Genomic DNA, 24,824 nt, shown 5'->3' with positions numbered 1-24,824 from the left:
AAAAGTAAAGTCCCTTTGCCCTCTCATTATGAAGCTCTAGGGATTTGAACCCAGAGATCCTGGCTATTCTCAGAAAACTAAAAATGAAATGGAGAGCATCCTGAAGATATACAATCCCTGGTTCCAGTGAATCCTGCCTTTCCTAAGCCTCTGTTGCTCTGATTTTTCTTTTTCTTTTTTTCCCCCTTCTAAATCTTTTTTGCCTTAATGCCTGGCCTGTTTTGGGTTTTATTTTTGAATTTTATTTTATTTATTTTTTTATACAGCAGGTTCTTATTAGTCATCCATTTTATACACGTCAGTGTATACATGTCAATCCTAATCTCCCAATTCATCACAACACCACCCCCCACCGCTTTCCCCCCTTGGTGTCCATAGGTTTGTTCTCTGCATCTGTGTCTCAATTTCTGCCCTGCAAACCGGTTCATCTGTACTATTTTCCTAGGTTCCACATATATGCGTCAATATATGATATTTGTTTTTCTCTTTCTGACTTACTTCACTCTGTATGACAGTCTCTAGATCCATCCATGTCTCCACAAATGACCCAATTTCGTTCCTTTTTATGGCTGAGTAATATTCCATTGTATATATGTACCACATCTTCTTTATCCATTCGTCTGTCGATGGGCATTTATGTTGCTTCCATGACCTGGCTATTGTAAATACAGCTGCAATGAACATTGTGGTACATGACTCTTTTTGAATTATGGTTTTCTCAGGGTATATGCCCAGTAGTGGGATTGCTGGGTCATATGGTAGTTCTATTTTTAGTTTTTTAAGGACCCTCCATACTGTTCTCCATAGTGGCTGTATCAATTTACATTTCCACCAACAGTGCAAGAGGATTCCCTTTTCTCTACACCCTCTCCAGTATTTGTTGTTTTTAGATTTTCTGATGATGCCCATTCTAACTGGTGTGAGGTGATACCTCATTGTAGTTTTGATTTGCATTTCTCTAATAATTAGTGATGTTGAGCAGCTTTTCGTATGCTTCTTGGCCATCTGTATGTCTTCTTTGGAGAAATGTCTATTTAGGTCTTCTGCCCATTTTTGGATTGGGTTGTTTGTTTTTTTAATATTGAGTTGCATGAGCTGTTTACATATTTTGGAGATTAATCCTTTGTCCATTGATTCGTTTGCAAATATTTTCTCCCATTTTGAGGGTTGCCTTTTCATCTTGTTTATGGTTTCCTTTACTGTGCAAAAGCTTTTAAATTTCATTAGGTCCCATTTGTTTATTTTTGTTTTTATTTCTATTACTCTAGGAAGTGGATCAAAAAAGATCTTGCTGTGATTTATGTCAAAGAGTGTTCTTCCTATGTTTTCCTCTAAGAGTTTTATAGTGTCTGGTCTTACATTTAGGTCTCGAATCCATTTTGAGTTTATTTTTGTGTATGGTGTTAGGGCGTGTTCTAATTTCATTCTTTTACATGTAGCTGTCCAGTTTTCCCAGTGCCACTTATCGAAGAGACTATCTTTTCTCCATTGTATATCCTTGCCTCCTTTGTCATAGACTAGTTGACCATAAGTGCATGGGTTTATCTCTGGGCTTTCTATCCTGTTCCATTGATCTATATTTCTGTTTTTGTGCCAGTACCATATTGTCTTGATTCCTGTAGCTTTGTAGTATAGTCTGAAGTCAGGGAGTCTGATTCCTCCAGCTCTGTGTTTTTCCCACAAGACCGCTTTGGCTATTCAGGGTCTTTTGTGTCTCCATACAAATTTTAAGATTTTTTGTTCTAGTTCTGTAAAAAATGCCATTAGTAATTTGATAGGGATTCAATAGAATCTGTAGATTGCTTTTGGTAGTATAGTCATTTTCACAATATTGATTCTTCCAATCCAAGAACATGGTATGTCTCTCCATCTGTTGGTATCATCCTTAATTTCTTTCATCAGTATCTTATAGTTTTCTGCATACAGGCCTTTTGTCTCCCTAGGTAGGTTTATTCCTAGGTATATTATTCTTTTTCTTACAGTGGTAAATGGGAGTGTTTCCTTAATTTCTCTTTCAGATTTTTCATCATTAGTGTATAGGAATGCCAGAGATTTCTGTGCATTAATTTTGTATCCTGCTACTTTACCAAATTCATTGATTAGCTCTAGTAGTTTTCTGGTGACATCTTTAGGATTCTCTATGTATAGTATCATGTCATCTGCAAACAGTGACAGTATTACTTCTTCTTTTCCAACTTGTATTCCTTTTATTTCTTTTTCTTCTCTGATTGCCATGGCTAGGACTTCCAAAACTATTTTGAATAATAGTGTGAGAGTGGACATCCTTGTCTTGTTCCTGATCTTAGAGGAAATGCTTTCAATTTTTCACCATTGAGAATGATGTTTGCTGTGGGTTTGTCATATATGGCCTTTATTATGTTGAGGTAGTTTCACTCTATGCCCACTTTCTGGAGAGTTTTTATCATAAATGGGTGTTGAATTTTGTCAAAAGCTTTTTCTGCATCTATTGAGATGGTCATATGGTTTTTGTTCTTCAATTTGTTAATACGGTGTATCACACTGATTGATTTGCATATATTAAAGAATCCTTGCATCCCTGGGATAAATCCGACCTGATCATGGTGTATGATCCTTTTAATGTGTTGTTGGATTCTGTTTGCTAGTATTTTGTTGAGGATTTTTGCATTTATATTCATCAGTGATATTGGTCTGTAATTTTCTTTTTTTGTAGTATCTTTGTCTGGTTTTGGTATCAGGTGATGGTGGCCTCATAGAATGAGTTTGGGAGTGTTCCTTCCTCTGCAGTTTTTTTGGAAGAGTTTGAGAAGGATGGGTGTTAGCTCTTCCTAAATGTTTGATAGAATTCACCTGTGAAGCCATCTGGTCCTGGACTTATATTTGTTGGAAGATTTTTAATCACAGTTTCAATTTCATTATTTGTGATTGGTCTGTTCATATTTTCTATTTCTTCCTGGGTCAGTCTTGGAAGGTTATACTTTTCTAAGAATTTGTCCATTTCTTCCAGGTTGTCCATTTTATTGGCATAGAGTTGCTTGTAGTAGTCTCTTAAGGATGCTTTGTATTTCTGCGGTGTCTGTTTTAACTTCTCCTTTTTCATTTCTAACTTTATTGATTTGAATCCTTTCCCTCTTTTTCTTGATGAGTCTGGCTAATGGTTTATTAATTTTGTTTATCTTCTCAAAGAACCAACTTTTAGTTTTATTTATCTTTGCTATTGTTTTCTTTGTTTCTATTTCATTTATTTCTGCTCTGATCTTTATGATTCCTTTCCTTCTGCTAACTTTAGGTTTTGTTTGCTCTTCTTTCTCTAGTTCCTTTAGGTGTAAGGTTAGATTGTTTATTTGAGATTTTTCTTGTTTCTTGAGGTAGGCTTGTATAGCTATAAACTTCCCTCTTAGAACTCCTTTTGCTGCATCCCATAGGTTTTGGATCATCGTGTTTTCATTGTCAATTGTCTCTAGGTATTTTTTGATTTCCTCCTTGATTTCTTCAGTGATCTCTTGGTTATTTAGTAATGTATTGTTTAGCCTCCATGTGTTTGTGTTTTTTACGGTTTTTTCCCTGTAATTGATTTCTAATCTCATAGCATTGTGGTCAGAAAAGATGCTTAATTTGATTTCAATTTTCCTAAATTTACTGAGGCTTGATTTGTGACCCAAGATGTGATCTATCCTGGAGAATGTTCCGTGCGCACTTGAGAAGAAAGTGTAATCTGCTGTTTTTTGGATGGAATGTCCTGTAAATATCAATTAAATCTATCTGGTCTATTGTGTCATCTAAAGCTTGTGTTTCCTTATTAATTTTCTGTTTGGATGATCTGTCCATTGGTGTAAGTGAGGTGTTAAAGTCCCCCACTATTATTGTGTTACTGTCAATTTCGTCTTTTATAGCTGATAGCAGTTGCCTTACGTATTGAGGTGCTCCTATGTTGGGTGCATATATATTTATAATTGTTATATCTTCTTCTTGGATTGATCCCTTGATCATTATGTAGCATCCTTCCTTGTCTCTTGTAACATTCTTTATTTTAAAGTCTATTTTATCTGATATGAGTATTACTACTCCAGCTTTCTTTTGATTTCCATTTGCATGGAATATCTTTTTCCATCCCCTCACTTTCAGTCTGTATGTGTCCCTAGGCCTGAAGTGGGTCTCTTGTAGACAGCATATAGATGGGTCTTATTTTTGTATCCATTCAGCAAGCCTGTGTCTTTTGGTTGGAGCATTTAATCCATTCATGTTTAAGGTAATTATTGATATGTATGTTCCTATTATCATTTTCTTAATTGTTCTTTTTTTGTTTTTTAGTAAATTTATTTATTTTTGCTGTGTTTTATCTTTTTTGCTGCGCACGCACTTTCTCTAGTTTCGGGGAGCGGGGACTACTCATTATTGCTGTGCGTGGGCTTCTGGTTGTGGTAGCTTTTCTTGTTGTGGAGCATGGGCTCTAAGTGAGCAGGCTTCTGTAGTTGCAGCATGCGGGCTCAGTAGTTGTGGCTCGTGGGCTCTAGCGCACAGGCTCAGTAGTTGTGGAGCATGGGCTTAGTTGCTCCACAGCATGTGGGATCTTCCCGGACCAGGGATCCAACCCATGTCCCCTGTGTTGGCAGGCAGATTCTTAACCACTACACCACCAGGGAAGTCCCTTTGGGTTTGTTTTTGTAGGTCCTTTTCTTTTCTTGTGTGTTCCACTTAGAGAAGTTCCTTTAGCATTTGTTGTAGAGCTGGTTTGGTGGTGCTGAATTCTCTTAGCTTTTGCTTGTCTGTAAAGCTTTTGATTTCTCCATGGAATCTGAATGAGATCCTTGCTGGGTAGAGCAATCATGGTTGGAGGTTCTTCCCTTTCATCACTTTAAATATATCATGCCACTCCCTTCTGGCTTGTAGAATTTCTGCTGAGAAATCAGCTGTTAACCTTAAGGGAGTTCCCTTGTATGTTGTCATTTTTTCCTTGCTGCTTTCAATAATTTTTCTTTGTCTTTAATTTTTGCCAACTTGATTACTATGCGTCTCAGTGTGTTTCTCCTTGTGTTTATCCTGTATGGGACTCTCTGTGCTTCCTGGACTTGGGTGGCTATTTCCTTTCCCATGTTAGGGAAGTTTTCGGCTATAATCTCTTCAAATATTTTCTCGGGTCCTTTCTCTCTCTCTTCTCCCTCTGGGACCCCTATAATGTGAATGTTGTTGCATTTAATGCTGTCCCAGAGGTCTCTTAGGCTGTCTTCATTTTTTTTCATTCTTTGGTTTTATTCTGTTCCGCAGCAGTGAATTCCACTATTCTGTCTTCCAGGTCACTTATCCATTCTTCTGCCTCAGTTATTCTGCTATTGATTCCTTCTAGTATATTTTTCATTTAAGTTATTGTATTGTTCATCTCTGTTTGTTTGTTCTTTAATTCTTCTAGATCTTTGTTGAACATTTCTTGCATCTTCTCAATCTTTGCCTCCATCCTTTTTCTGAGGTCCTGGATCATCTTCACTATCATTATTCTGAATTCTTTTTCTGGAAGGTTGCCTCTCTCCCTTCATTTAGTTGTTTTTCTGGGGTTTTATCTTGTACCTTCATCTGGTACATAGCCCTCTGCCTTTTCATTTTGTCTTTCTGTGAATGTGGTTTTTGCTCCACAGGCTGCAGGAGTGTAGTTCTTCTTGCTTCTGCTGTCTACCCTCTGGTGGATGAGGCTATCTAAGAGGCTTGTAGAAGTTTCCTGATGGGAGGGACTGGTGGTGGGTAGAGCTGGCTGTTGCTCTGGTGGGCATAGCTCAGTAAAACTTTAATCTGCTTGTCTGCTGATGAGTGGGGCTGGGTCCCCGCCCTGTTGGTTGTTTGGCCTGAGGCGACCCAACACTGGAGCCTACCTGGGCTCTTTGGTGGGGCTAATGGATGACTCTGTGAGGGCTCATGCCAAGGAGTACTTCCCAGAACTTTTGCTGCCAGTGTCCTTGTCCTCACGGTGAGACACAACCACCCCCGCCTCTGCAGGAGACCTTCCAACACTAGCAGGTAGGTGTGGTTCAGTCTCTGTGGGGTCACTGCTCCTTCCTCTGGGTCCTGATGAGCATACTACTTTGTGTGTGCCCTCCAAGAGTGGAGTCTCTGTTTCCCCCAGTTCTGTCGAAGTCCTGCAATCAAATCCCGCTAGCCTTCAAAGTCTGATTCTCTAGGAATTCCTCCTCCCATTGCCGGACTCCCAGGTTCGGAAGCCTGACGTGGGGTTCAGAACCTTCACTCCAGTGGGTAGACTTCTGTGGTACAAGTGTTCTCCAGTTTGTGAGTCACCCATGCAGCAGTTATGGGATTTGATTTTATTGTGATTGCGCGCCTCCTACCATCTCATTGTGGCTTCTTCTTTGTCTTTGGATGTGCGGTATCTTTTATAGTGAGTTACAATGTCTTTCTGTCGATGATTGTCACTCTGATTTTTCTTTAATGCTGTGACCTCACCAAGAACCTCCAAGTGACTCATTCATCATCAAGTATTTTCTGAACATTTACATATATATACTGCTTATATATAATATACTACTTATTATACCAGGTTATTATTCTAGGCACTGTTCTAGGTACTGGGGATAGATACACATGGTAGCCATCCTCTAATTTGACCCCCAGTGATCCTTGCTGCCTGTTCTTCATGTCCTTGTATAGTCCCTCCCACCTGAGTAAGGGCTGGACTGTGTGATCTATAAAATACGGCAAAAATGATAGAGTATAACCTCTGAGACTAAGTCATTAGGACACCGTAGTTTTCCCCTTTTCCGTTAGACTGCATGCTTTGGGGGAAGCCAGCTGCTATGTGTGAGCAGCTCTATTAAGAACAAACATAGGATTTCCCCAGTAGTCCAGTGGGTAAGACTCTGCGCTCCCATTGCAGGGGGCCCACATTCGATCCCTGGTGGGGGAACTAGATCTCGCATGCATGCCGCAACTAAGACCCAGATCAGCCAAAATAAATAAATAAATAAATAATTTTAAAAAACGGGAAAATGTTTATGACATTGGATTTCTTAAATATGACACCAAAAACACAAGCAACAAAAGAAAAAATACATAAATTGGATTTCATCAAAATTAAAAATGTGTCTGGACTTCCCTACTGGCACAGTGGTTAGGAGTCTGCCTGCCACTGCAGGGGACACGTGTTCAAGCCCTGGTCCGGGAGGATTCCACATGCCGCAGAGCAGCTGGGCCCATGTGCCACAACAGCTGAGCCTGCGCTCTGGAGACCGTAAGCCACAACTACTGAGGCCCGTGCACCTAGAGCCCATGCTCTTCAACAAGAGAAGCCACCTCAATGAGAAGCACGTGCACCACATGGAAGAGTAGCCCCTGCTCGCTGCAACTAGAGAAAAGCCCACGCACAGCAACGAAGACCCAACGCAGCCAAAAATAAATAAATAAATAAATGTATTTTTAAAAATGTGTCTGCATCAAAGGACACTATCAAAAGAGTTAAAAAATAACTCATGGAATGAGAGAAAATATTTTCAAACCATATATTTGATTAAGAATAATATCTAAACTATATAAAGAACTGCTACAATTTAACAACAAAACACAAATAAGCCAATAAAAAAATGGGAAAAGAACTTGATCAGACATTTCACCAAAAAAGATATACAATAGCACACAAAATAATGTATAATATTATTAGTCATTAGGAAAACGCAAATGAAAACCACAATGAAATACCACTTCACACTCACTATGATGGCTATCAAGGAAAAAACAGAAAATTACAAATGTTGCTGAGGACATTGGAGAAACTGGAACCCTTATACATTGCTGATGGAAATGTAAACTGATGCAGCCACTGTGGAAAACAGTTGGCAGTTCCTCAGAAAGTTAAATAGAATCACCATATGACCCTGCAATTCTACATCAAGCTATTGAAAGGAATTCAAAACAAGAATTCAAACATATACACCAATGTTCATAGCAGCATTATCTACAATAGCCAAAAAGGGAAACAACCCAAGTGTCTATCAACAAATGAATGGATAAACAAAATATGGTATATCCATACAATGGAATATTATTCAGCTGTAAAAGGCAATGAAGTTCTGATACATACAAGATGGATAAAGCTTGAAAATATTATGCTAAGTGAAATAAGCCAGATACAAAAAGAACAAATATTGTTTGATTTCACTTGTATGAGATATCTAGGTACTCACAGAGACAGAAAGTAGAATAGAGGTTACTAGTGTCCAGGGGAGGGGGACATGGAGAGTTAGTGCAAAATGGGTACAGAGTTTCTTTACTTTTTTAAAAATAATGTACACATACTTCCTTTCTTTCTTTTCTGATTTAATTTAATTAATTAATTAATTTATTTAGCTGCATTGGGTCTTCTTTGCTGTGCGCGGGCTTCCTCTTGTTGTGGTGAGCGAGGGCTGCTCTTTTTTGCAGTGCTCAGGCTTCTCATTGCAGTGGCTTCTGTTGTTGCGGAGCACGGGCTCTAGGCACGCAGGCTTCAGTAGTTATGGCACGTGGGCTCAGTAGTTGTGGCTTGCAGGCTCTAGAGCGCAGGCTCAGTAGTTGTGGAGCACGGGCTTAGTTGCTCCGCGGCATGTGGGATCTTCCCGGACCAGGGGTCGAAACTGTGTCCCCTGCATTGGCGGGTGGATTCTTAACCACTGCACCACCAGGGAAGCCCGAGAAAGAGAATCTTGATTTGACTTAGTTGAAATAATAAATTGAACACATAAATAACCACCCCCCAAAATATATAGTATATGAGATGGTGTAAGTATATGGAGAAAACAAACAGAAGCGAAGAGGTGTAGGGGAGGGTTATTACAATTTTAAATAGAATAGTCAGGGAAGACCTCACAAATAAGGTGGTAAGAGAGCAAGAGGTCTGGCAAAGAGCATTTCAGGCAGAGAGAAAAGCAAGTACAAAGGCTCTGAGGCAGGAATGTGCCTGGTATATCCAAGGAACAGCAAGGAGGCTTTGGTGTAGTTAGAATGGGAAGAGCAATATAGAAGATGCTAGGATATGAAATCAGAGAGAAAATGGAACGAGAATACACAGGGGACCCTGCCATCTTTAGGACTTTGGCTTTTACTCTAAGTGGGATGGATATGCAGAGTGACGTGATCTGATCCATGTTTTACATTCAAAATCATCAGCTGGCTGCTGTGCAGTGAATTGACTCTAGGGAAGGGTAGAAACGGGGAGACGAGTCAGAAGCTATTGAGAAAAGTGAGTGCTTGGACCAGAGTAGGAAGTGCAAGAGGGTGAGGAGTGATCAACGTGGATGTATTTTCAGTCAACATGATTTGTCTTCAGATTGGCTATGGGAAAAAAGAGAGAGAAATCAAAGATGACTCCAAGATTTGGGGGCCGGGCAACAGAAGGATGGAGTTGCCATTTACAAGACAGGGAAGACTGAAGGATGAGCAGCGTGAGTGGTGGTGGGGAATAAGTTAGAGTCGGGTTTTTGTCATGTGCAGTCAAGAGTCCTGACTAATACTGAGGTAGTCCGAAAAGTTTCCACAAAGTAAGTGATATTTGAGGCAGATCTTAGTGAACAAAAGTTCTGTTCTGTTAGGTAACTGAAGAGGGTGTAGATGTATTTAGTCAATGCTTATTGAGCTCACTTTCTTTGGAATCTCATCTATTGGGCTGTGTTCTATATGTGCATATTATTGTATATGCTGTATCATCAGGCTTTTGCTGAGTTATGCAGTAACAAAAACCTCCAAATCTTGAGTAACAAAAGTCCCCCAAATTTTGGCAGCTTACACTAACAGAGATTTATTTTCCACTTACGTTTCCTTCCATGGCAGGCTCTGCTCCACACCAGCTTCATTTTATCTTTTAGATGGTGACATGTAATACTTGGAGAATTGTTGTATGGCATCACTATGTTCACTCATTCATTCAATCAGCAAATGTTTATTCAACACCTGTTTCATGCCAGGCAAGGTTAAGTACTAGGAATACAATAATGAACAAAATAGACAAAACCCGAGATATTTTGGAACACATATTGAAAATGAGCAATTAAACACATATGAAATAACTATAATAATAAATATTGTATTCACAAATAAAAGCTGTAAGTACCTCATTTAAATTAGACCAATATAAACATAATTAGAGGGCTTCCCTGGTGGCACAGTGGTTGGGAGTCCGCCTGCAGATGCAAGGGACGCAGGTTTGTGCCCTGGTCCAGAAAGATCCCACATGCCGCGAGGCAGCTGGGCCCGTGAGCCATGGCCGCTGAGCCTGCGCATCCGGAGCCTGTGCTCTGCGGCGGGAGAGGCCACAGCAGTGAGAGGCCCGCGTACCGCAAAAAAAACAAAAAAAAAATTAGAACTGGGAATTCCCCAGTGATCCAGTGGTTAGGACTCCACGCTTTCACTGCCCAGGGCTAGGGTTCAATCCCTGGTCAGGGAACTAAGATCCCACAAGCTGTGAGGCCAAAAATAAATTTTTTAAAAAAATTTTATAGATAATAATAAAAATTATTAATTATTAAAATCTATTCAATTTGTAAACCTTACTTATTTATTGTTTCCCAGAAAGCTGAAAGTGGTTTCCCTGCCCCAATACTACTCATTCTGTAAAAACTGGGAAGGATGAAAAAGAATATTTTATCTTTGTTTGTAATTAAGTATAAGTTATGGGCAACACACAATTTACTAGTCTTGGATCCTAACTTGTGCTCATTTCAGCATTTAATATTTTTTTCTTTTATTGAAATATAGTTGATTTGCAATATTGTGTTAGTTTCAGGCATACAGCAAAGTGATTCAATTATATATACATATATTTTTTTCAGATTGTTTTACATTATAGGTTATTACAAGATGTTGGCTATAGTTCCCTGTGCTACACAATAAATCCTTATTTACTGTTGCTTATCTATTTTATGTATAGTAGTTTGTATTTGTTAATGCCATATTCCTAATTTATCCCTCTCCCCCTGCCTTTCCCCTTTGGTAAACATAAGTTTGTTTTCTATGTCTGTGAGTCTGTTTCTGTTTCATATATAAATTCATTTGTATTATTTTTTAGATTCCACATATGTGATGTCATATAACATTTATATTTCTCTGTCTGACTTACTTCACTTAGTACAGTATTCTCTAGGTCCATCCATGTTGCTGCAAATGGCAATATTTCTTTTTTTTATAGCTGAGTTCAAATTTTAAGACTTTAATCTCTTGAGGTAGACCTGAAACAATGGCACAGAATTCTATTTTCTCCATCATATTTTCTTTTAAAGGGCTTAACTCCCGTTTAGTTATGATCCATAAAGTTTTTGTAATAAGTATACTTAAGTATAAAAAAGGCAAAACTGTAGCTTTGTGAGTCTCAAATAATATCTAATTCAAGTCACAATTAACATCCAGCAATAAGAAAAACACAATGTAATTCACTTCTATTGTATGTTTTGCCTGAATGACAATCAGGTCTGATTTATTACCATCTATATGTAGCCAAGAAATTATCAATCATTTGTAAAACTATCACCTGTTACTCCATGAGCTCTATCCACTTATTTTTTTTTAATATAACTGTTCACTCTAGATTTTTATCTTAGATATTCCCAAATCTATACCACAAGGAAAACTCCTAATCTATCCAAAGCTGAAAACATTGTAGTGAAACAGAATAGTGTCAAAGAAAATATCTCAGTAGTGGCCAGAGAGAAATGAATGGTAATTAGATAAACAGCAAGTTTAAAAGCAAATAATTTAGAAGACAGAGAAATGAGGTCATTAAAAATGCTAAGAGAAAATAATTGTTAATGAAGAATTGTGCTCCCATTCAAGAAGAATGGTGAAATGAAGATCTTTTTGGATAAATAGGAACTGAGAATGTTTACCATAAGAGACTTGCACTAACAGAATTTTGAAAGGGAATTCTTTGGGACAATGCTTCTCAAACTTTAACATGTATACAAATCACCCAGGGATTGTATTAAATGCAGATACTGATTCAGTAGATCTTGAGGAGGAGCCTAAGAGTCTGCATTTCTCATAATTGCCCAGGTGATGCCAATGTTGCTGGTCTCAGACCAGGAGTAGGAAAAGAAAGAAGGAAAATAATCCTAGCTAAAAGGTGGGAGATGAACTACTGAGCAAAGATATAGGTAAGCAGGTAGTCAAATCTAAACAAATATCTGTATAACAATAAATATTGCTAATTTGAAAGATTAAAGAAAAGGGTAAAACAAAAACTGGAAAAAATAGCATTTAGGTTGGTAAGGTGGATGACCAAAGTTAAAGAGTTCAAAGGTCCTTATATTGTTTCGGAGGGAAGAATTAACTTGGGATATTGTTACGAATGCTTCAAGGGTGACCACTAAAAGAACAAAAATAGAATATGCAATTTCCAAGTTAGTAGAAGGGAGAAAATAGAATATGATAACATACTAGATAACAATAATTTTTAAACCTTAATATGAAAAAACAAAGGCTCATGAAGAAAAAAACAGGAAAAAAGAATAAATAGAAAGTGGAAACAAGTAGAAATGTTAGTAATTTAATAAATGTAAATGGAATGAACTAGCCTGTTAAAGTAGATTGGATTAAAGAATAAATGAAACCCAACTATTTACAAGAGACATACCTAAAACATAAGAATATAGAAAGGTTTAAAGAGATAGAAAAAAGACAAATCATCAGTGTCTGTAACCTGGTGATGATATACCATAGTTTTGCAAAATGTAGGAGAAACTGGGCAAACTACACAAGAACTTTCCGTGTATTATTTCTTACAACTGTGTATAAATGGACAATTATCTTAATAGAATTTCAACTAGAAAAAGAAGTCAGGCAAATATCAACTAAAGGCAGCTGTGGTAAAATCTCAAACTTTAGTGTGCATCAGAAGCACCTGGAGACAGATTGCTGTGTTCCATCCCCAGTTTCTAATTCGGTAGGTAAAGGGTGAGACCAATTTATAGCAGGTTTCCAGGTAGTGTTGATGCTACTGGCTGGAAGACCACGCTTTGTGGAACCTTGGTATGATGTAATGAACCTCTAAGTACTAAACCATTTGGGCAATTTTTTTTTTTTTTTTTTTGCCCGCACTGCGCGGCTTGCAGTGGCCACCGCAGTGAAAGCGCTGGGTCCTAACCACTGGATCACCAGGGAATTCCCCATTTTGGGGATACTGTTTAAGATATCTCTGCAATTTTTTTCTGAGGGAGTAAGAGGAACTGGAGTATTTTAAAACAAATTTTTTTTAACTTTGTATTGTGTGCAATTAAAATATTTATTTTAGGCTACATCGGGTCTTAGTTGCAGCATGTGGGCTCTCTAGTTGTGGCCCACATGCTCAGTAGTTGTGGCACAGGCTTAGTTGCCCCATGGCATGTGGGATCTTAGTTCCCCAACCAGGGATGGAACTCGCGTCCCCTGCATTGGAAGGTGGATTCTTAACCACTGGACCACCAGAAAAGCCCCTAAAGCAAATTCTTGCAGCAAATCATTTCATCTGTAAACATTGTTTTAAACAGTCTTAAAAAATCTTAACCTTGGCAGTGCAGTGGTTCAGACTCCGCACTTGCACTGCAGGGGGCGCAGGTTCCATCCCTGGTCGGGGAACTAAGATCCCACATGCCTCAAGGCGCCACCAAAAAAAAAAATTAAAAAATTTTTAAAAGTAATTAACCTTGACTTATTATGGAAAAATAGAAACCTGTCTCCAATAATTTGAGAATACTCATCTGTCTCAAGCACACACTGAACATTTCTAAAAATTGACATGGAACATTTCTAAACATTGACCACTTTCCAGACAATAAAGCAAGTCTCAACAAATTTCAAGCAATTGGTATCATATGGAATATTTTCTCTGACCAAAATGCAACTAAATTAGAAGTCACCAGCAAAAACTTTATCTATTTACCTTTCTATCTTAAAGATAAGAACATAGATAAATCAAATTTTTTTTTTTTTTTTTTTTTTTTTTTTTTTGCGGTACACGGGCCTCTCACTGTTGTGGCCTCTGCCGTTGCGGAGCACAGGCTCCGAACGCGCAGGCTCAGCGGCATGGCTCACGGGCCCAGCCGCTCCGCGGCATGTGGAATCATCCCAGACCAGAGCACGAACCCGTGTCCCCTGCATCGGCAGGCGGACTCTCAACCACTGCGCCACCAGGGAAGCCCAGATAAATCAATTTTAATCCCTAGAGATCTCAATATTTGAAAATACACTTCTAAATAACTTCTGTTTTCCAGCAATAACTCTACACTATGGAAATGTATGAACCCCTAACCATCTGTACCGTATAGGTGTACTGAACTGCAAAGTAAAATATACTTATCGTTTGGGTTGCAGTGAAAAAAGCCTGAAAGCTATTGGCCTAGAAAAACGCTTACACATGTATATTAGTTTCAAGAAAGTTCATAGCAGCATTGCTAGTAATAGAAAAAATTAAAAACAAACCAAATATCCATTGACAGGTGAATATGTATGGAATATTAACACAATGGGATATTATGTAACAGTGAAAATGAATGAGCTACAGCTCCACACAACAGTGTAGATGAACTTTAGAAACATAATATTGAGTTGCAAAATCACCTTGCAGAAAGCCTCATAAGATATGATACTATTTTTAGGAAGTCCTAAAAAGAACTAAATAATACATTGTTTAAGAAAGTATACATACCCAACAAAACTATTAAAATAGATATGAAAATGGCAACGACATCAGGTTAGTGGTTTTTTCTTCTGGGGAGAGAGGTAGGGGAATAGGATAGGAAAGGAGTGGCCCAGGTACATGCAAAGGTATTGGTGATGTATAGGGACCAGGTAAATTTCTGGGTTGTTCAAGGCCATCTGTTTTATTGCTGAGTTTCATTACACACAGATATCCTTTTTTTGAGGAAATATTACATACCAAAACAATTTTAAAGAGGAAAACTCTGATTTAATAAACAAGAAGTAATACTATTAAAATTTTATTTGTAGGGAACAAAATATTCAGTGAATTTTTATTCTACATCAGAGAAAATTCTGGAGCCTAAGTACTCAAGGACTGGGATCCTCAAGCCTTCAGACTTTCCCATTGTCCTTCCCCAGGAGAATGACTGTGACTCTCAGTCATTCAGAGCTTGGGAAATATAAAAAGGTCCCGTCCTGGACAATGCAAGCAAGTTGGCATAGTTTTTGCTGACCAAGGCTTCTTTTCTCCCACTCTTAAAGAATCGCTTCAAATCTGCATGCCTCTCATTATTTCCAAAGCGTTCTGATGCTTAGGTTGGGAAAAGAATGTTTGAAAGTTTTTTGGGGTAAATCTCTCTGCATCCCTCCAGCCATGTATCCTTCTTTTTTTAAAATCTGATTACAGAAACATGTTAATTGTATAAAATGTGATTACAGAGATTAAAATCACTTGTAATCTCATCATCAAATGATAATCACCCTTGACTTTTTTGGTCTCTTTCCTTTCTGTCTCATTTCTGAGTAAATGAATACCTATAGTTGGTTAATTTATAAAAATGGGATCATAGTTACTGATACGATACGTGGAAAGCCATAAGATTGAACTGAGTGAGTATAGATGGAAAAAAGAAGAGGTTCAAAGACTGAGTCTTACCTAGGGCACAATTAGAAAGGTTGAAGAGAAGAGGAACTAACCAAAGAGACTGGGAAAGAGCAGCCAGTGAAGTGGAAGGGAAACCAGGAGAGTGTATAGTCTCTGGGAAGCCAAGAGAAAAAAGTATTTAAAGAATACTTAGTCAATTGCTATTGATGGGTAAAGAGAAATGACCATTTGATTTAGCAAAATGGAAATGATTGCTGACCATGAGATGTTTCCATGGAACAGTGTAGGAAAAAGCCTGACTGGAGTGGGACCAAGAAAAAAATAAAAGGAAAGAAAATGGAATCAGAGAAACAGACAAACCTTTGAAAGAGCTTTGCTGTAAAGGAAAGGTGAAGAATGGAGGAGTAGTTGTAAGAAAGTGTTTTTTTGTTTGTTTTTAAAGTGAGATAAATAACATCTTGTTTGGATGCTAATGGGAAAGATCTATCAGAAAGGGGAAATTGAGGGTGCAGGAGAGAAGGGAGAGAATTACTGAAACAATAACACAGAGTAAGGTGCTGGCGTGGAAGAGTTAGCCTCAGATGGAATCATGGGCAATTCATCCATTGTTACAAGAGAAAAGGCAGGGTATCTGTACACAAAAGTGTTTAGTTGGGTAGAGATGCTGGGAATTTGTGGACATTCTTTTCTGATTGTGCTTATTTCTCAGTGAAACAAGAGGAGAAGTCATCTTCTCTAAGCTAAGAGAATGCTTGCTTTGGCAGCACATATACTAAAATTGGAACAATACAGAGAGGATTAGCATAGCCCCTGTGCAAGGATTATATGCAAATTTGTGAAGCATCCATTAAAAGGGGGAAGGAGAAGAAGAAGAAGAAGAAGGGGAAGGGGAAGGAGAAGAAGAAAGAGGAGGAGGAGAAGAAGAAGAAGAAGGGGAAGAAGAAGGAGAAGAAGAAGTGGAAGATGTAGCTAATAGGAAAGTATGAAATAGTTGTCTAGGAGAGTGAAAAAATAAATTCACTAGAGAAATATAATATGATTGCCAGGCATCATCAATGGCCCACTCGATGTGCATAGTCACAAATTTAAAATGAGAGCAGTCAGTATGGTTGTGCTTTTACCCCAAACACACTGAGCCACCTGGATGTAGACACAGAGTAGACAGAGATACACATGAAATCAAAGCTCAGATTTTGGTCAAATGAGCAGCATTTTCTCTATGATTTTACAGCTTCATTCTTCCTCAAATTATTTCTTTCATGGAAAATAGGATGAAACATATTTCTACCAATACAAAATTTTATCAATATCTACTCAATACTTGCCTCTTCATTCTGGTCTTTCAGTTTCATGGACATCAGTTTCACTGTCTACCCATTCTGACCCTTCAATTTGATTCCTCAGGTTAGTCACCCAAGATTTTATCAACAGTTTTCACGTTGATTAATTTCTCCTTCCTTATCACTTTCTTTTGTGCTTTTTGGCTTAGTAAATTCTTGAGTATCCTAAGGATCACATCTTTCCATGCTTAATCTTGTCCACAGACCCTTTTTCCCAACCCTTGAGTAGGACCTGGGAAACATATGAACACCTGATGGGACGTAATTAGTTCCTAACTCAGCTCAAACTTTTTCAAAATTAGTTTGTCCAAACAATGACATAATTTCCAATAAATATCCACTGATATTGTAATGATCTTGATCTATCTTTGGAAACACTTTTTACAAGGGAAGAAAGTCTTATAGAATTTTAATTAGAAAATATAGATATTACTGTTTTATGTACCCAGGTTTAAATCAGAGGAAGCTCATTATTAATCATGATCTGATAAAGCTGGAATTTCAGAAAGGTGAAACAATGGAAGTAGGGAGAATAGATGGAGGTAGAAGATGCTAATGATAGGTTAGAACGTTACCCATGGTGCAAGAAACTTAAGCGAGACAAAAGAGTGTGTATAATTGGCCATGTTTGATCAGCCAAGCATTTGATGTTTGTAATACAAAGAAAAGCTTCTCACTGAGACAGTCCACACTGGTACTCTGCCTCTTAGGTTTCCCTTTATTCAGATGGTCTTCAAAGCATAGTAATGCCTTGATTTTTAAGTAATTTTAAGCAGAGTATGAAGTGAGTGGTTCTTGAGTCATTTGACAAGTTGAATTTTAAAAATCTGAATCTTTAATATGAGTATTATCTAAACAAATTCTGCTTAATTAACTGCTTCATTGCCCAGAAGCAGCAGTTATTTTATCTGAGTTCTAATTAATAGCTGGGTGCCCTTTGGGACTCTAAGAGAGGAACTTCAACTCTGATTCCAATCACTATGTTATATCTGTAGTATTTTTGGAAACATATAACAGTAAGTGACACACAGCAAGAGAGAGTCCATCCTTGGAATCCTTAGGGGTTGGAGGAGATTTTTGTTCCCATCTGACTTTCTCCAGAGCCACTAAGGAATAGGAGGCTGAGAGGGCCAGTGTTCCTGCAATGACTGTGGTACAGCATCTTTCAGTCCTCAGTCCCTGAGCCAGGAGGAAAGAAGCACCTCTGACCGCTCCTCCCAGTGAATCCCATAGGACCACAGAGGAAGGGGTGTGGTTGAGCAAGCAACTCAGAGAGGAAGAAGATCCTCAGTAAGAGCGAGTAGAAGTTCCTCTGGGGGGACCAGGCCCAGCAGCCACTTTGGGTTGCACACTAGTTGAGGGACTCCCACTTCCTGTGGAAATTCTACTTGGGTTTATGGAGCTGTTTAGAGGATACTATTTTTCTTATAACCCCTCTTGCCCTCTCTCCTTCTTTCCACTCTCTCAACTGGATTTTCTAAGCCTCTTGTGTTGATCTGTGCCCATAGTATAACCCATGTATCAGTCAGTGTCCTCCAGAGAAACAGAACCAATAGAATACACACACACACACAATTCCTTTATTTTAAGGAATTGGCTCATGTGATTGTGGGGATTGGCTAATGTGAAATCTGGCAGGGCAGACTGGAAGACTAAAAACCCAAGCATGATTTTATGCTACATACTTGAGACAGAATTTCTTCTCCAAGAAATCTCAGTTTTTGCTATTAAGTTCTTCAACTTATTAGATGAGGGCTATTCACATTATCAAGATCATCTCCTTTACTTAAAGCCAACTGATTGTAGATGTTAACCACATCTATAAAATACCACTGCAGCAATACTTACATTAATGTTTGACTGAATAAATAGCATAGCTAGCCAAGTAAGACAAACCATAATACCTCCATATAAAAGTGATTACAAAAATCCTATACTTTTTTGGGCATTTACTATGCACCAAATATAATGCTAGGCACTTCAAATGAACTGTATTATTTAATATTCACAACCCGACTTCCGGGAAGATGGCGGAAGAGGTAAGACGTGGAGATCACGTTCCTCCCCACAGATACACCAGAAATACATCTACACGTGGAACAACTCCTACAGAACACCTACTGAACGCTGGCAGAAGACCTCAGACCTCCCAAAAGGCAAAAAAAATCCCCACATACCTGGGTAGGGAAAAAGAAAAAACACAGACAAAAGGATAGGGACGAGACCTGCACCAGTGGGAGCTGTGAAGGAGGAAAGGTTTCCATACACTAGAAGCCCCTTCGCGGGCAGAGACTGCAGGTGGCAGAGAGGGAAAGCTTCGGGGCCGCGGAGGAGAGCACAGCAACAGGGGTGCGGGGGGGCAAAGCGGAGAGATTCCCGCATAGAAGATCAGGGCCGACCGGCACTCACCAGCCCGAGAGGCTTGTCTGCTCACCCGCCGGGGCGGGCGGGGCTGGGAGTTGAGGCTCGGGCTTCGGTCGGAGCGCAGGGAGAGGACTGGGGTTGGCGGCGTGAACACAGCCTGCAGGGGGTTAGTGCGCCACGGCTGGCCGGGAGGGAGTCCAGGGAAAAGTCTGGACCTGCTGAAGAGGCAAGAGACTTTTTCTTCCCTCTTTGTTTCCTGGTGCGCGAGGAGAACGGATTAAGAATGCTGCTTAAAGGAACTCCAGAGACGGGCGCGAGCCGCGTCTAAAAGCGCAGATCCCAGAGACAGGCATGAGACGCTAAGGCTGCTGCTGCCGCCACCAAGAAGCCTCTGTGCGAGCACAGGTCACTCTCCACACCTCCCTTCCGGGGAGCCTGTGCAGCCAGCCACTGCCAGGGTCCCGTGATCCAGGGACAACTTCCCCGGGAGAACGCACAGCGCGCCTCAGGCTGGTGCAACGTCACACTGGCCTCTGCCGCCGCAGGCTCGCCCTACACTCTGTGCCCCTCCCTACCCCCGGCCTGAGTGAGCCAGAGCCCCCGAATCAGTGGCTCCTTTAACCCCGTCCTGTCTGAGCGAAGAACAGACGCCCTCCAAAGACCTACACGCACAGGCAGGGCCAAATCCGAAGCTGAGCCCCTGGGAGCTGTGAGAACAAAGAAGAGAAAGGGAAATCTCTCCCAGCAGCCTCAGAAGCAGCGGATTAAAGCTCCACAATCAACTTGATGTACCCTGCATCTGTGGAATACATGAATAGACAACGAATCATCCCATTTTGAGGAGGTGGACTTTGAGAGCAAGATTTATGATTTTTTCCCCCTTTCCTCTTTTTGTGAGTGTGTATGTGTATGCGTCTGTGTGAGATTTTGTCTGTATAGCTTTGCTTCCACCATTTGTCCCAGGATTCTATCCGTCCGTTTTCTTTTTCTCGTAATAATTATTTTTTATTTTAATAACTTTATTATATTTTATCTTATTTTATTTTACTTTATCTTCTTTCTTTCTTTTTTTCCTCCTTCCCTCCTTCCTTCCTTCCTTCCTCCCTCCCTCCTTTCTTTCTTTCTACTTCCACTAATTCTTTCTTTCTACTTTTTCTCCCTTTTCTTCTGAACCGTGTGGATGAAAGGCTCTTGGTGCTGCAGCCAGGAGTTAGTGCTGTGCCTCTGAGGTGGGAGAGCCAACTTCAGGACACTGGTCCACAAGAGACCTCCCAGCTCCACATAATATCAAATGGCGAAAATCTCCCAGAGATCTCCATCTCAACACCAGCACCCAGCTTCACTCAACGACCAGCAAACTACAGTGCTGGACATCCTATGCCAAACAACTAGCAAGACAGGAACACAACCCCACCCAATTAGCAGAGAAGTTGCCTAAAACCATAATAAGGCCAGAGACACCCCAAAACACACCACCAAACGTGGACCTGCCCACCAGAAAGACAAGATCCAGCTTCATCCACCAGAACACAGGCACTAGTCCCCTCCACCAGGAAGCCTACACAACCCACTGAACCAACCTTAGCCACTGGGGACAGACACTAAAAACAACAGGAACTATGAACCTTCAGCCTGCAAAAAGGAGACCTCAAACACAGTAAGATAAGCAAAATGAGAAGACAGAAAAACACACAGCAGATGAAGGAGCAAGATCAAAACCCACCAGACCTAACAAATGAAGAGGAAATAAGCAGTCTACCTGAAAAAGAACTCAGAATAATGATAGTAAAGATGATCCAAAATCTTGGAAATAGAATAGACAAAATGCAAGAATCAGTTAACAAGGACCCAGAAGAACTAAAGATGAAACAAACAATGATGAACAACACAATAAATGAAATGAAAAATACTCTAGATGGGATCAATAGCAGAATAACTGAGGCAGAAGAACGGATAAGTGACCTGGAAGATAAAATAGTGGAAATAACTACTGCAGAGCAGAATAAAGAAAAAAGAATGAAGAGAACTGAGGACAGTCTCAGAGACCTCTGGGACAACATTAAACACACCAACATTCGAATTATAGGGGTTCCAGAAGAAGAAGAGAAAAAGAAAGGGACTGAGAAAATATTTGAAGAGATTATAGTTGAAAACTTCCCTAATATGGGAAAGGAAATAGATAATCAAGTCCAGGAAGCACAGAGAGTCCCATACAGGATAAATCCAAGGAGAAATACGCCAAGACACATATTAATCAAACTGTCAAAAATTAAATACAAAGAAAGCATATTAAAAGCAGCAAGGGAAAAACAACAAATAACACACAAGAGAATCCCCATAAGGTTAACAGCTGATCTTTCAGCAGAAACTCTGCAAGCCAGAAGGGACTGGCAGGACATATTTAAAGTGATGAAGGAGAAAAACCTGCAACCAAGATTACTCTACCCAGCAAGGATCTCATTCAGATTTGATGGAGAAATTAAAACCTTTACAGACAAGCAAAAGCTGAGAGACTTCAGCACCACCAAACTAGCTCTAAAACAACTGCTAAAGGAACTTCTCAAGGCAAGAAACACAAGAGAAGGAAAAGACCTACAATAACGAACCCAAAACAATTAAGAAATTGGGAATAGGAACATATATATCTATAATTACCTTAAATGTAAATGGACTAAATGCTCCCACCAAAAGACACAGATTGGCTGAATGGATACAAAAACAAGACGCATATATTTGCTGTCTACAAGAGACCCACTTCAGACCTAGAGACACATACAGACTGAAAGTAAGGGGATGGAAAAAGGCATTTCATGCAAATGGAAATCAAAAGAAAGCTGGAGTAGCAATTCTCATATCAGACAAAATAGACTTTAAAATAAAGACTATTAGAAGAGACAAAGAAGGACACTACATAATGATCAAGGGATCAATCCAAGAAGATATAACAATTGTAAATATTTATGCACCCAAATAGGAGCACCTCAATACATAAGGCAAATACTAACAGCCATAAAAGGGGAAATCGACAGTAACACATTCATAGTAGGGGACTTTAACACCCCACTTTCACCAATGGACAGATCATCCAAAATAAAAATAAATAAGGAAACACAAGCTTTAAATGATACATTAAACAAGATGGACTTAATTGATATTTATAGGACATTCCATCCAAAAACAACAGAATACACATTTTTCTCTAGTGCTTATGGAACATTCTTCAGGATAGATCATATCTTGGGTCACAAATCAAGCCTTGGTAAATTTAAGAAAATTGAAATTGTATCAAGTGTCTTTTCCGACCACAATGCTATGAGACTAGATATCAGTTACAGGAAAAAATCTGTTAAAAATACAAACACATGGAGGCTAAACAATACACTACTTAATAACGAAGTGATCAGTGAAGAAATCAAAGAGGAAATTAAAAAATACCTAGAAACAAATGACAATGGAGACACGACGACCCCAAATCTATGGAATGCAGCAAAAGCAGCTCTAAGAGGGAAGTTTATAGCAATACCATCCTACCTTAAGAAACAGGAAACATCTCGAATAAACAACCTAACCTTGCACCTAAAGCAATTAGAGAAAGAAGAACAAAAAAAACCCCAAAGTTAGCGAAGGAAAGAAATCATAAAAATCAGATCAGAAATAAATGAAAAAGAAATGAAGGAAACAACAGCAAAGATCAATAAAACTAAAAGCTGGTTCTTTGAGAAGATAAACAAAATTGATAAACCATTAGCCACACTCATCAAGAAAAAAAGGGAGAAGACTCAGATCAATAGAATTAGAAATGAAAAAGGAGAAGTAACAACTGACACTGCAGAAATACAAAAGATCATGAGAGATTACTACAAGCAACTCTATGCCAATAAACTGGACAACCTGGAAGAAATGGGCAAATTCTTAGAAAGGCACAAGCTGCCAAGGCTGAATCAGGAAGAAATAGAAAATATGAACAGACCAATCACAAGCACTGAAATCGAAACTGTGATTTAAAATCTTCCAATAAACAAAAGCCCAGGACCAGATGGCTTCACAGGTGAATTCTCTCAAACATTTAGAGAAGAGCTAACAACTATCCTTCTCAAACTCTTCCAAAATATAGCAGAGGGAGGAACACTCCCAAACTCATTCTACAAGGCCACCATCACCCTGATACCAAAACCAGACAAGGATGTCACAAAGAAAGAAAACTACAGGCCAATATCACTGAAGAACATAGATGCAAAAATCCTCCACAAAATACTAGCAAACAGAATCAAACAGCACATTAAACGGATCATACACCATGATCAAGTGGGGTTTATTCCAGGAATTCAAGGATTCTTCAATATACGCAAATCAATCAACACGATACACCATATTAACAAATTGAAGGAGAAAAACCATATGATCATCTCAATAGATGCAGAGAAAACTTTCGACAAAATTCAACACCCATTTATGATAAAAACCCTGCAGAAAGTAGGCATAGAGGGAACTTTCCTCAACATAATAAAGGCCATATATGACAAACCCACAGCCAACATCATCCTCAATGGTGAAAAACTGAAAACATTTCCACTAAGATCAGGAACAAGACAAGGTTGCCCACTCTCACCACTATTATTCAACATAGTTCTGGAAGTTTTAGCCACAGCAATCAGAGAAGAAAAGGAAATAAAAGGAATCCAAATTGGAAAAGAAGAAGTAAAGCTGTCACTGTTTGCAGATAACATGAGAATACATAGAGAGTCCTAAAGATGCTACCAGAAAACTACTAGAGCTAATCAATGAATTTGGTAAAGTAGCAGGATACAAAATTAATGCACAGAAATCTCTAGCATTCCTATACACTAATGATGAAAAATCTGAAAGTGAAATCAAGAAAACTCTCCCATTTACCATTGCAACAAAAAGAATAAAATATCTAGGAATAAACCTACCTAAGGAGACAAAAGACCTGAATGCAGAAAACTATAATACACTGATGAAAGAAATTAAAGGTGATACAAATAGATGGAGAGATATACCATGTTCTTGTATTGGAAGAATCAACATTGTGAAAATGACTCTACTACCCAAAGCAATCTACAGATTCAATGCAATCCCTATCAAACTATCACTGGCATTTTTCACAGAACTAGAGCAAAAAATTTCACAATTTGTGTGGAAACACAAAAGACCCCGAATAGTCAAAGCAATCTTGAGAACGAAAAACAGAACTGGAGTAATCAGGCTCCCTGACTTCAGACTATACTACAAAGCTACAGTAATCAAGACAGTATGGTACTGGCACAAAAACAGAAAGATAGATCAATGGAACAGCATAGAAAGCCCAGAGATAAACCCACGCACCTGTGGTCACCTTATCTTTGATAAAGGAGGCAGGAATGTACAGTGGAGAAAGGACAACCTCTTCAATAAGTGGTGCTGGGAAAACTGGACAGGTACATTGTAAAAGTATGAGATTAGATCACTCCCTAACACCATACACAAAAATAAGCTCAAAATGGATTAAAGACCTAAGGCCAGACACTGTCAAACTCTTAGAGGAAAACATAGGTAGGACACTCTATGACATAAATCACAGCAAGATCCTTTTTGACCCACCTCCTAGAGAAATGGAAATA

General features: G+C 39.1%; 1 pseudogene; it reads left to right on the top strand.

Moving 5' to 3' along the window:
• Positions 1 to 16,251: 16,251 nt before the first annotated feature.
• On the top strand, positions 16,252 to 16,350 carry LOC117203210 (uncharacterized; annotated as a pseudogene).
• Positions 16,351 to 24,824: the final 8,474 nt, after the last annotated feature.

The sequence above is a fragment of the Orcinus orca genome, chromosome 1 (assembly GCF_937001465.1).
Source record: "Orcinus orca chromosome 1, mOrcOrc1.1, whole genome shotgun sequence".
Classification (NCBI taxonomy): domain Eukaryota; kingdom Metazoa; phylum Chordata; class Mammalia; order Artiodactyla; family Delphinidae; genus Orcinus; species Orcinus orca.
Note: the sequence above shows the minus strand (reverse complement) of the source record. Positions and strands in the feature narration are given on the sequence as shown.